The following is a 12,632-nucleotide window of genomic DNA, read 5'->3' as shown; positions in this document are numbered from 1 at the left end:
TGTTCAACCTTATACATTACAGAACCAAAATCTGTGCAAGTTTCTAGATTAATCTTTAAAGTGAGATGCTCAACAGGAGTCAACCAGTAATTGATTTATAGAGAATGAGAAGGGTAGGGGAAGAGAGGAAAGAGAGAAAGAAAACACATCCACTACCTGCTGTGACTACAATATGTCATCCTAGCCAGCATATTCATCGACCTCAGCCTCTAAAATGCAGAAGCATCATCTGGGAAATTGTCCAAACTCATTTTTACATGACTGAGGCACTAGAAAGTGCACAGGGTGCCCAAATTAGGTATTAGGGTTTTTGTTGAGGGATGTGGTGGGATGGGGTGGGGAGTGCTGAGGGATAGGTGGCAAATTGGTAACAGCACTGTAAAATACATTCTAGTGCTTTGAGTAATGGATAATGGAAAAGTGGGGAAGAGGAAAAGTCAATTCGGAATGCTGACTTCAGTTTGATCCCGGTAGCGATGATTTTTCTCTGAGGCCTATTTCTTTTTGTCTCTAATATTTCATACAGAAACATTCTTCCAGAAATATTCAGAGATAAGACCACCTGGAAAAATGTGGAGTGTTCAGGAATGTTTAACCATAGGATAACATACAATTCAGGCACTCAGAATTCTGGCATATTCACTAAAATGGTCTATGGTTTTTTGCTTAAGCTGAAATCATACACTCCTTGAGAACATGGGCTTTGTTTAATTTATTTATGCAGCTTCCTCAGCATCTCACATGGGGCATTATACAAAGCAGGCCCTTAATAAAGTTCCGTGGATTGAATGAATGGTCATATTAGGTGCAGGTGCATATTCAAGTCAATATCTGAGTCCTGTCTTTATTATATTAATTTATCTGCATCTCTAGACATGGACTTATAAAGTTTTAGAGATCCTACTTAGTACATTTTGGTCTTTCAGCTATTCTTTTATTTAGTTTTTGTTTTAAATGTGCAGGGTTCTTTAAATCCATAATGCTTTATTATTCAATCTTTTCTCTTAAATAAATGGCCAAATTCAGTAAACTTTGTTGTTCAACCATTTTCAGTCATGTCTGAGTTTCCATGACCCCATTTTGTGGTTTTCTTGGAAAAAATACCATAGTGGTTTGCCATTTCCTGCTCTAGATAATTTTATAAATGAGGAACTGAGACAAATAGGGTTAAATAACTTTCCCAGAGTCACACAACTAGTAAGTGTCTGAGACCAGATTTGAGCTCAGGAAAAGGAAGCTTCCTAAGTGTAGGCCAGGAATTCTATCCACTGTTCCTCCTAGCTGCCCCTAATTTAGTAGATTCTCAAAACATTGTGTTCAAGTTTCTGAATAATATGAAAGAATAGTATGTATTTCCCAAAATCTCATCCTATTAGAGAGCTAGATGAGACCTAACAGATCATTTCCATCAATTTCTTTTTTTTTTCATTTATAGAAGAAAGAGGCCCAATGAGTTTAAATGACCACCTTGAAATTTAGTGGCAGACACATAATCATAGCTTTTGAGTTAGAAGGGATCAATGAAGAGGCCATTTACTACAAGTTCCTCATTTCACACATGTTGAAATTGAGGTCAAGGAGACTGTGACTTGTCCAAAGTCATAGAGGCCATTAAGTGTCATAGAAGGGATTTGGACCCTGGACCTCTGACTCTAGGACTAGTATTTTTTTACTTTGTACCATTCCTCACCTACTTCCTTCACTTCCTGAACTGTGGAGTTCAGTACTTCTTCCACCCATATCACAAGCTTCCAAGGCAGCATACCACACCCCAAAACCTGCAAATATTATATGTGATGTTGATTATATTTATGTGATATTTTTCATGTTGGGAAACTTAGAATTTTTGCAACAATATAAATCCTTCATCTTTTTTTCAAAGTTTCCTCAAAATCAAATTTTGACAAGGTGTTAACTAGATTTTTTCAAGAATACCAAAAATCACCTGAGAGTCAGGACAAGATAATTTCACCAGAGTTAAAGAAAATGGAGTGCTTAACCAGGACTCCAATGAACTTGGCCACATGAGTAGATGAGAATCATTACCATGACCTAAAAAGAATGAAAGTCTACACTGCAACAATTCACCAAACCATCACTCTGCATTACGTTTTGCTTTTGCTACTTAGGCAATGTCAATGAGAAATAGCTAAGGAAGGTGCTTTATGACGATCAAAATTATTGAAATCTCTCTGCATGTGGTCCTTCACATATATACTCCACACAGCTGCCAAATGGATATTGGTAAAAAAGCAGAGCTTACCACATCACTTTCCTCCTTAAAAACATCAGTGCTTCAAGGAGAAAATACTAATTTCAACCTTCCATTAAAACGATCTCCCAACTTCTTTTCCAGTAATTTCATACTCTTACACATTATGTCACATTCTTCCCAGTCAAACTGACCTGCTAGCTCTGTTTCCAAGGTACAGTCTTCCATCTCCCACTCTCTGCTTCTGTATGGGTATGGAACACACTCTCTCTTCATCTCTGCCTCGAAAAATCCCTATATCACTTGAACATTGAGTTCCAGCATCAAATCACACACAATACATTTACACACTCCACTCGAGGTGTTTGTTCTCACCTCTCTGAAATCTGACAAATAGATGAACTCTTTATTAAGTGCTTATAATGCGCCAATATCTATGCTAAGCCTAAGGGATACAAATACTTGCAAACACAACAGTTTCATCCTCAAGGATCTAATATTCTTATAGGGCAAGATCACATAATCAGAGGAGCTGGAAAATGGCAAGAGGTGAAAAAGCAGAATGGCATGGTCATGGCCTGAAAGTGAATTACTCTGCATATGCTTAATATTTATTTATCTCCATATATCTTGTATCTATTATGAGCTCCTGGAGGCTCAGAACTGTTTGTTTTTTGCCGGTGAATCTCTACCACAGTTTTTGTATACATATCCATATTTGTTAAGCACATAGTAAGTGCTTAATAAATATTTATTGAATTAATTCAACAAGTAATTGTTAAATATTTGCTACATATACAGCACTATGAAAGGTGCTATGGGAGATATAAAGGTCATGACAGACTTGTGACCTATGTATATCCTTGAGAATCTTATAAAGCCTTCTACTAGTTCCTTTGTGATATTAAGGGTCCTTACATAAACAAATTGCCCATTATTTTTCTGCTCTGTATGTAGTATTAATGTATAATATATGTATATAATTTATATTATAGTTCCTTAGGGGATGGAGGAGGGGTGAGGAAATGACTATTCTCATCCATTGATTATGATACAATTTAAGTGTTAATCCATTTAGCCCATCGTGACTATATTATTTATCTACACAATTTTATAATCAGTTCTTGTTTTGCTAATGCAGGTAATTTATAGTCTTATAGGAAGAAGTCAATGTTCACTAGACAAACCAAATTTTGGCAATACTCTTTTGGATTTTTTCAGAAGTCCCATAGACTTTCGATAGAGTACCAAGATATTTTCATCACAAAATTTGTTTCCGTTGACTAAGAAAAAATGTCATTGTGTGGATTAAAAAAGCTTAAAATAGCAAGTAATGGTCTACGTTGCCAACTGAAGTATAGATTTCATAATAAGATAATTCAAGCTAAAATTACTTTTATCTAACATATCAGCATAACTGTCTTTGTATAAGTATAATTGATTCTCAATGTGAAGTCAGAAAACCCTATTGATTATTTTTTCCTTTATAATACATTGTAATCATTCTTTACTTTCTATCACCACTGTGATCGCCCTGACTGAGGCTAATATTTTTTCCATGCCCACGCAACTTCAATAACTTGGGCATCATAAATAGAGATTTGTCTCCAGGTATTCAAATTAGAGTGGTCTGACAACACTTACATAACTTCTACAGCTAGAAAAAAAAAAAAACAATTTAACACCAATTTACTAAGAACAATTAATTAAAATAGAAAGCTACAAATAGTGACTTCTTCATCTTTGGTCATAGTCCAGCTGAGTTCCTCTGAAACCTGTCCCCATCTTCTCCACCCATGCATACCATCAGTGTCTCCTCCCCAAAACATTATGCCAGCAGTGAAACTTGCGACTTATGTATTTGATTGGGAAAACTTCCTGAGTAGTCTCTACTTCTTGTCTGACCTTTGATCCATCCTGAAATCCACTGCCATTTTAATCATGACTTGAAGTCAGATACTCTATTCTGGTGTCATTTCTGCAAATTTCTAGGTGTTTGATCTTGGACAGGTCCCTTCACCTTTCTGGAACTCACCTTCCTCTTCAGTAATATCAGAATAAATGGTATATATGTAATTCCCCTGTTCAAAAATCTCCATTGACTATAAGTTTTGTTGTTGTTCAGTCATGTCCAACTCCCTGTGACCCGCTTTGGGTTTCTTGGCAAAGATACTAGAGTGGTTTGCCATTTCCTTCTCCAGCTCATTTTTGTAGATGAGGAAATTGAGGCAAACAGGGTTAAGTGACTTCCCCAGGGTCACACAGCTAGTAAATGTCTGAGGTCAGATTTGAACTTAGGAAGAGGAGTCTTCTTGGTTCCCAGCCCAATTCTCTATCCATTGCACCACAGAGTTGCCTTATTGACCACAAGAAAAAACTGAACCCTTTAGATTAACATTTACCGTACTCTGTGTTCCATCCCCAACCTATGTTTCCAAATATATCTACCCTAAGAAGAACTGTTTGCTACAGATATCCTGGCATATGCCTGCTCCCTGAACACACATGAAACTTTCCTGAGTCTATGACTTTTCTCACGTCACTTTCTTTGCCTCTAATGCTGACTATCCCAATGGATACATCCTTCACTTCCAGATCAGATGCTGCCTTCTTTGTGAAGTCTTCCAAATGGAAATGTATTATGATATCATAGAATTTCAGATTTGGAAGAAACTTCAGAAAATAAACCCTCACCTAACCAAGAATTCTTTCTGTAACATACTTGACAAATGACCATCTAACTTTTGCCCAAAAACTTACAATGAGGAGGAAGACACTATTCCCCAAGGTAACCAAGGCCTCTTCTGAATAGCTCTAATCCTGAGGAAATCTTTTATGACAATTTTTTGTCCTCTAAATTTGCCTCTTTGTGACTTCTACCTGTTCTTTTTTAGTTAGCGTGTAGAAAAACATACAAGAAAGCACAATGGTCAAATTTCAAATACATAAAGGTAGCAATACTGTCTCCCCTTAGTTATCTCCACTCCAGATTAAACAATTTCAATTCCTTCACTCTATCTCCATATAGCGTGAGCTAAAACCTCTTCATATCACGATGTCCTCCTTTGAATCCTCCCCAGCTTCCCATTTATATGGTACTGTATACTGCCTTGGACTACTGCAAATAGTTTTGTTTATCTTAATTTCCCTGGTAGTATACACACAAACACACACATATACATATATATACACACACATGCATGCACACATACATACCATGTATTCATGCATATGTGTGTATATGTATATATATATGTATGTGTGTATGTATGTAGATAAATAGGTAGATAGATATAGATAGATGACATAAATATAGATATAGATGGTATAGATATAGATATGTTAGGGACCACAAGCCCTCGTGTCTCTGTCTTCCATTGGATCTAATTTTCATATTCTGATTTTTCAGCTGGGCCAACAAAACATTTATTATCTTCAATGTTTTCCATAATGTCTGTTCTCTTTAGTCACTGTTATACTCTTGTTACGTGTATAAGGATATAGTTTTGCTTCTTGGGCTCCTATAATTGCCAGTGTTATCCTTCCTAACTCTGAAAAAAGTAAGTAGATGTGTATTATTTGCTGTAGAATATGCATGCATAAATGCACTTATATAACTACGTAAATATATAATTCCTTATTAGAATATGTGTAGATGAGAAGTTTGTTCTCGCTCCCCTATGGAAGCTGAGCTAATATTTTATATGTGTAATGGGGCGGTGGGAGAATTCCAGTAGTTCTGTGGAGTCTTTAATTCCTCATTTGAAAGAATTACCCCAAAGCGTTCTTTTGGGGCACTTTACCAGATAATTGATATCTATCTGGGAAGTGTTCATTGTTCCTTGTTTTCACACTTAGAACCAATTTTTAAAAAAAGAGTTTTCCCATCTTTGCTTAATAATAATTCCATAAATAATACAGTCACTTGTTTCCAGACAGCCTCATTGTACATAGCATCGTGTCAGTTTATGCCTGGAAGACTGACAGAAGAATCATCCCAAACAACAACAGTTACAACATACAGCACTTGTTAGGTGCTCACTAGGTGCCAGACACTGTGCTAAGTGCTTTATATTTTCTTGTTTGAGCCTCACAGCTCCGGGAGGTAGGTTCTATTATTATCTCCATTTTATAGTTGATAAAACTGAGGCAGACAGGGGTGAGGTGATTTGCCCAGGGTCATACAATTAGTAAGTATCTGAGGCTGGCTTTGAACTCAAGTCTTCCTGATTCTAACCCCAGCACTTTATTCACTGTGCAATCTAGTTGTACAAGAGAAGGGTGATCAAGGCTTTTCCTTAAGGTTTCGAAATTAAGAGGGAATTGATGACTCTTGTACCCCTTCTGCAAATAGGTGAAAATGAATTTAGCATCTTTTTGACAAGTGAGCCAAATCTGAGTTTATCAGGGAACACTACAGTCCCATTCATTCCTGTCGATCAGTTATTGTGTTCAAAAATCTCAAAGTATAGATCTTGAATAATACCTTGTTTTACTATTCATTTTCCTAGAACATTCCATCCTTCCCAAAGACAGCATCTCTAGCACATGTCAGAGATAGAACTTATACAAAAAAGAATCCTGGGAAGCCATCTTTGAAGCTTCTTTTATACCATAATCTGCAGAGTTGTTATCCCATCATTCCAGTCTGGGCACATATTTGGAGGATAGTATTCTCATTTTCAGCCAGGTTTAAGAATATCCTTTAGTAAATCTCCTTTGAATACCTACACATCATGCTTGAGTTTCCTCTTCTCCTTCCTAATACAGACACTAAATTACCACAGGATCACTCATTTGAAGAGAGCGGCATTTGCCTTCAAATGAAAAAAGTTGAAATGTGTAGGAGAAACTATCAAGTCTTTGTATTTTTAAATTTCTCATACACAGTAAGCCCTCATTCAAAATGCTTTAGTGACTGGCCCTAGTTTCACTCCATAGTATGCGTATCTTATAATATTTGTAAGACAATATTATAAAACAAATATTGTAAGCAGGCAATACATAAATGCTAGATATAATAATGATAATTACTATTATATTCCAACTGGATTATAAACTCTTTGAGATCTACAACCATATCATTTTTAACTTTGTTATATACTCAAAACTTAGCACATTATCTTGTATGTAGTAGGTATTGAATACATGTTTGTTGACTTGTTATCCAACTCTTGACAGAGAGCTGATGGACTTATGGTACAGAATGAGGCATATATGTTTTAGACATGACCAAAGTGGGAATTTGTTTTTGCTTGACTATGAATATTTGTTGCCAGTTTTTTTTTCCTTTTTATTCTTCCCAATAAGAAAGGGGGATGAGAAGGAGAAAAATATATTTTTGTTTTAAAAATGAATTTAATTAACCTTAGTTTATTGGATAAATATTTATGTTTTGCATTTTTACTGCTTTGATTTTAATCATAAAACACTGGCCAGTTTATTATATTCTACCTAGTCAGTAAATTTAAAGAAAATGTTTAGGAGAAAAGGACATAAAAGAAAGTGTCTGGATGAAGAAAAAGGAAAATGGTATTGCATTTGAAATTCCCCAAAGAATGAAGTTATTATAGGTAATTCATACCACTTAGTGAATAATACAAATAAATTAAAACGTTCAAAAATACAGCCAAAAAACCCCAACAAAGACTAACCTGACTCATTCAAATTTAAGTCTCCAAAATCGTACTCGTTCTGATACTTGCTGGACATATGATTTGGGTAGTCCCCTTACCAAGCAGAATTCAATCCCTTCTCCTTCTGTGATTTTTGTCATGTTTTAATTTCTGGGGAAGCAATAATACCTTGATTTTTTTTATTGAATTTACTCTGAGGTCTTCAAATGAGTAGGATCAAGAGAACATTGAATACAGTCATAAGAATATTGTTTTAAGAAAAATTTTGAATGACTAGTTTTGACTATTTTAAATACCCAAACTAACTACAAAAGATTTATGAAGGAAGATGCTATCTGCATCCAGAGAAAGAACTGATAAATAGAAGTATATACACACACATACATACACACATACACACAGATACACATACACATACACACACTCACATATGTGTGTATGTCCAATGGTAGCCATCTATAGGGTGATATGGGAGGAGGAAAGAACAAAAGAAAGTTACATGATAATATTGTTATATATTTAAAAGCAATAACAAGTTGTACACAATTGATTTCATGTAAAATAATCTTTTTTCCTATTCTGTTATTAGAAATGCTTGTTTTATTTCTTAAGTTCAGAATAAAATAAAATAAAATGATAATCAGTCTTAGAGAGTTAAAGTCTTAAGACAATTGACTTATTACTGTTTTTCAGTTGTCCCATGGAGCATAGTGTTCATGGGGTTTTCTTGGTAAGGATACTCTAGAGGTTTGCCATTTCCTTCTTGGATGGATTAAGGCAAAGAGAGGTTAAATGAGTTGCCCAGATATGAATCTGGTAAGTGTCTGAGACCAATTTTGACCTCAAGTCTTTCCAACTCCAAGCCTTTGGCTCTATCCACTGAGCTACCCAGCTGCCTCAGGAAAATTGACTAGGGGGTGCCAAAAGGTTAAGTGACTTGCCCATGGTCACAAAGCCAATATTCCTCCAGAGGCAACACCTGAAGCCATGTAGCATTGTCTCTTACTAGCTGAAGTGTGATGTCATGATTATAATGATCCATATTGTCATCAAACATTATTTTTAAAATTGAATTTATTTAATTCTGAACTTAAATAAAATAAGCTCTTTCCCATAATAATTGATAGCATTTACATAGTATTTCTAAGGTTTGAAAAGTACTTTACAAATATTATATCTAACATCACAACCACCTTGAAAGATAGGATTATTATCTATTATCTATTTATTATTATCCCCAATTTACAGATGAAAAATCCTGAGACATAGAGAGGTAAAATGATTTTCCTAACATTGCACAGCTAGTGAGTATCTGCGACCAAATTTAAATTTAGAACTTAACTCCAAGTCCAGTGGTTTATTCACTGTGCTGCCTACCTGCCTCCGTTCACAAGAGTATACATCACTGCTTCTTGTGCTGTGTCTTGGAGATGAAGAAAGGCATGCTTTATCTCAATGTAAGGAAAAGCCTATGTTACGTAAAGCTTATCTATTAACTTAATATACAGGAAAACTCTCTCAAAAGTAAAATGAGTTCTTGGGGAAGCATGCAGAGTTTGATCAATCATGTGTTTAGGGTAATCTATTGTACTTCCAGTTGCAATAAGGGTTGGACTAAGAAAAAAATGAACCAGTTCAAAGCATTCTGCAAACAGAGTATAAGACACACTGTCACGGGGAGGGTGTCCATTGTCATCTGGTAACAGCATCTATGATGACAGCTCAGCTGCCATATAGCTGCCAAAGAATTATCTGAGAATACAAACCAATATTTAGTTATTCCCAATGCTTGTGAATGAATGAATGAACCTTTTAAGAGCCCTTCCAAGTCTTATATTTTAATAGTCTAAGTGTTTATATACACATATGTGATTTTTTATCAATCTTTTTCAAACACACACAGACACACGCCTTGCTCATGTTTCATCAGCTACAATCATTAGGATAAGAAATCACTGTGTGGTTTATAGTAAGAGCATAGTGAAAGGTAAAAAGCCAAAACAGCAACAACAAAAATTCCACCTATGTGGAACCAAACTATAATGTAGTCCCAGAGAAATGCCTGTGCTAACTAACCTGACAAGTGTAGCTAAATCATTATAAAGTGTGTCTTAAGTATGAACACAATAATGATATCTAGATATTAATCTTTATATTAAAGTGATAAAGAAGTCCTATAAAGGACTAATTGAGACATCATGGAAAGTACAGTTAGGACATAGTGACTGGCAAAATGCAATCTTGCATGAATCAGTTTCTAGAAGACTTTGTTGCACCATACATGATTCAAGAGACCTATAAATAATTGTGAATTTTGAATCTTGGAGTCTCAGACTGGGTGGACTATAGACCCTACCTTTGTTTCTCTTTATAAAGGTTGGTTTCTTTGCCCAGAGAGACTTCCCAATTTCATAAGTGTGTGTATGTAGATATATACACATATACATACATATATAAACATATATGTATATTTGTATGTGTGTGTGTGACATAAAAATTCTAATGACTCTCTGGCATGTAAAAGCAGTAAGATAACTTTTGGTGTCTTCTTCTTTATCATTGACATATATGCTCACTAATAGGTTGCTTTTAGCCTAGAAATGAAATTTCCAACTGATAAGTTATGCTGGCACATCCTACAGATTCCCATTCTTCCCTTATTTTGGGGGTGGGGTGTTATTTCATAGATGATGGTAAAAGCTCTTGATGGTTTTCTTGTTTCTTGTTATACTTTGAACTGAGCAATTAGATACTTAGGGCAAGATCACATGCCTGGTAGCCTTTACCAATTCTTGTTCTTGATCTGCCTTTGCAGTTTGCCCTGGGTTCATTGCTCTGAGGTTACCTGTCTCTAGTAGGCAAACCAGACTCCCTGTGCTTCAGTTCTACTCAACTCTAACTCAAATTCCTAAGTTCCACTTCTAGTTTTGACTCTAGTCTGAGGGGTTCTCCCAAGCATGGAGGTGAGAAAGCTGTAAAAAAGCGGGGGGAGTGGAGTTAGAATACAAATGTGAATCTAGTGTGTAACAAGCAGTCTTGTTCCCACATGCAGAAATGAGAATTCTAAGTAACATAGAATTATAGAATGAATGAAATTAGTTGAGGAGCTAGGATTCAAATTTTGTTGATATTTTTGCAATGGTTCTGCTCCTTACCTAACTTTTCTTTGTCCCCTAACTAGAGCTCAACCATTAATAAGTATGCTCATTTCTTCCCAACAATCTCTTTCTCTCTCTCTCTCTCTCTCTCTCTCTCTCTCTCTCTCTCTCTCTCTCTCTCTCTCTCTCTCTCTTTCTCTCTCTCTCTCATCTCTGTCTCTCTGTGCGTAACTCCCTCTGTCACTCTCTATCTCCGTCTCTCTGTTTCTTTCTGTCTATCTCCGTCTCTCTGTTTCTTTCTGTCTCTCTGTCTCTGTCTCTGTGTCTCTCTCTGTCTCTTTGTCTGTCTCTGTGTGTGTGTCTCTGTCTGTGACACTCTGTCTCTGTCTGTCTCTGTCTGTTTCTGTCTCTGTCTCTCTGTCTCTGTCTCTGTCTCTCTCTGTCTCTGTCTCTGTCTCTCTCTGTCTCTTTGTCTGTCTCTGTGTGTGTGTCTCTGTCTGTCACACTCTGTCTCTGTCTGTCTCTGTTTCTGTTTCTCTCTCTGTCTCTATCTCTGTTTCTGTCTCTCTGCCTCTGTCTCTGTCTCTCTGCCTCTTTCCCTCTACCTCTGCTGTTGTTACCACTGTAACTGCTCTGCTAACCAATACTAAACTTCTCAGTTTAGCCCAAGAAGGAAGATAAGAGATGCCAGCTGCCTTTTGAGTTCCCCAAAGGCACTCTATCAAAGGGAAGAACATATAAACAGGAGTGAGCCTCATCCCAGTCCAAGGTTTCCCCAGGACATCATGCTCTTATGGATCCAGGCTGCAGAGATCCAAAAATCATCCTCATACCTCAAGATCAGCAGGAAGGAGACTCTGAGGAGCAGAGACTGCCCCTCTAGTTTTCATTGTGGCATTCAGAAGAAGCCTTCAGAGGATATCTGCATCTGTTCTAAAGTGTGTTTGTGGGGGAGAACTCCATTACATAACCCACGGGAGCTACTTATCATCACTGAATTTGTTTTATTCCATACTCCCTTTTCTTTGTGTAAATCAAAGATTAGTCTGTAGTACTGAAGAATAAATAGATATTCTTTCCATGTTTGTCATTTCTGACAGTATTAGGAAAATAAAGAACTAAAGATGAAGTCTGATATTATCACAATAAGAATATTAGTAACACCATAATACATCTATAGCATACTTTAGGGTTTTTATAAAAGCTTTATGGTTTACAGTTATGTACCATATTCATTGTCTCCTTTAATCCTATCAATTGTCTAAAATGCGGTGTGGGTCAATATTTTCTTCCTGGTTTAGGGGGATAAGTTGTTGTTTGTACTCTCTTGGGACAAATTTTCAAATAGGGTCACTTCAAAACCATGGCTAAAGCAATGGAGTAGGACTGTAGCAGAGAATGGCCAATGTTACTCACCTAAGAAGTCTTTGAGCAAGAGCCTGGTGATGGATAATGGTTTGGCATTCAAGGAAGACCATCATCTAATTCAGGGGTGGTCATTAGCAGAAGCTAGGTGATTGGAGGATGAATAGTTTTGACCACGCCAAGTTAAGAGAAGACCATGTATTAAAGTACAGAGGGAGTACTCACACAAAAGAAGTCACAACTCTTTTGAAGTACTGAATTTAGAAATAAAGGTGAGGTTCACATCTTAAAGTAGTACTAAGTTTAGCATTTACTTTGTAT

The 12,632-nt window shown here is 36.3% G+C and overlaps 1 long non-coding RNA gene across 1 annotated transcript in view; it reads left to right on the top strand.

Moving 5' to 3' along the window:
- Positions 1 to 12,025, top strand: part of LOC140498597 (uncharacterized) — a 50,076-nt gene extending 38,051 nt beyond the window's left edge. The window contains exon 5 of the long non-coding RNA XR_011965140.1: positions 11,606 to 12,025. This is a non-coding gene — a long non-coding RNA (uncharacterized lncRNA). The remainder of the gene's footprint in view (positions 1 to 11,605) is intronic.
- Positions 12,026 to 12,632: the final 607 nt, after the last annotated feature.

The sequence above is a fragment of the Notamacropus eugenii genome, chromosome 4 (assembly GCF_028372415.1).
Source record: "Notamacropus eugenii isolate mMacEug1 chromosome 4, mMacEug1.pri_v2, whole genome shotgun sequence".
In the NCBI taxonomy this organism is placed as follows: Eukaryota; Metazoa; Chordata; class Mammalia; order Diprotodontia; family Macropodidae; genus Notamacropus; species Notamacropus eugenii.
This window is presented reverse-complemented; position numbering and strand designations above follow the sequence as displayed.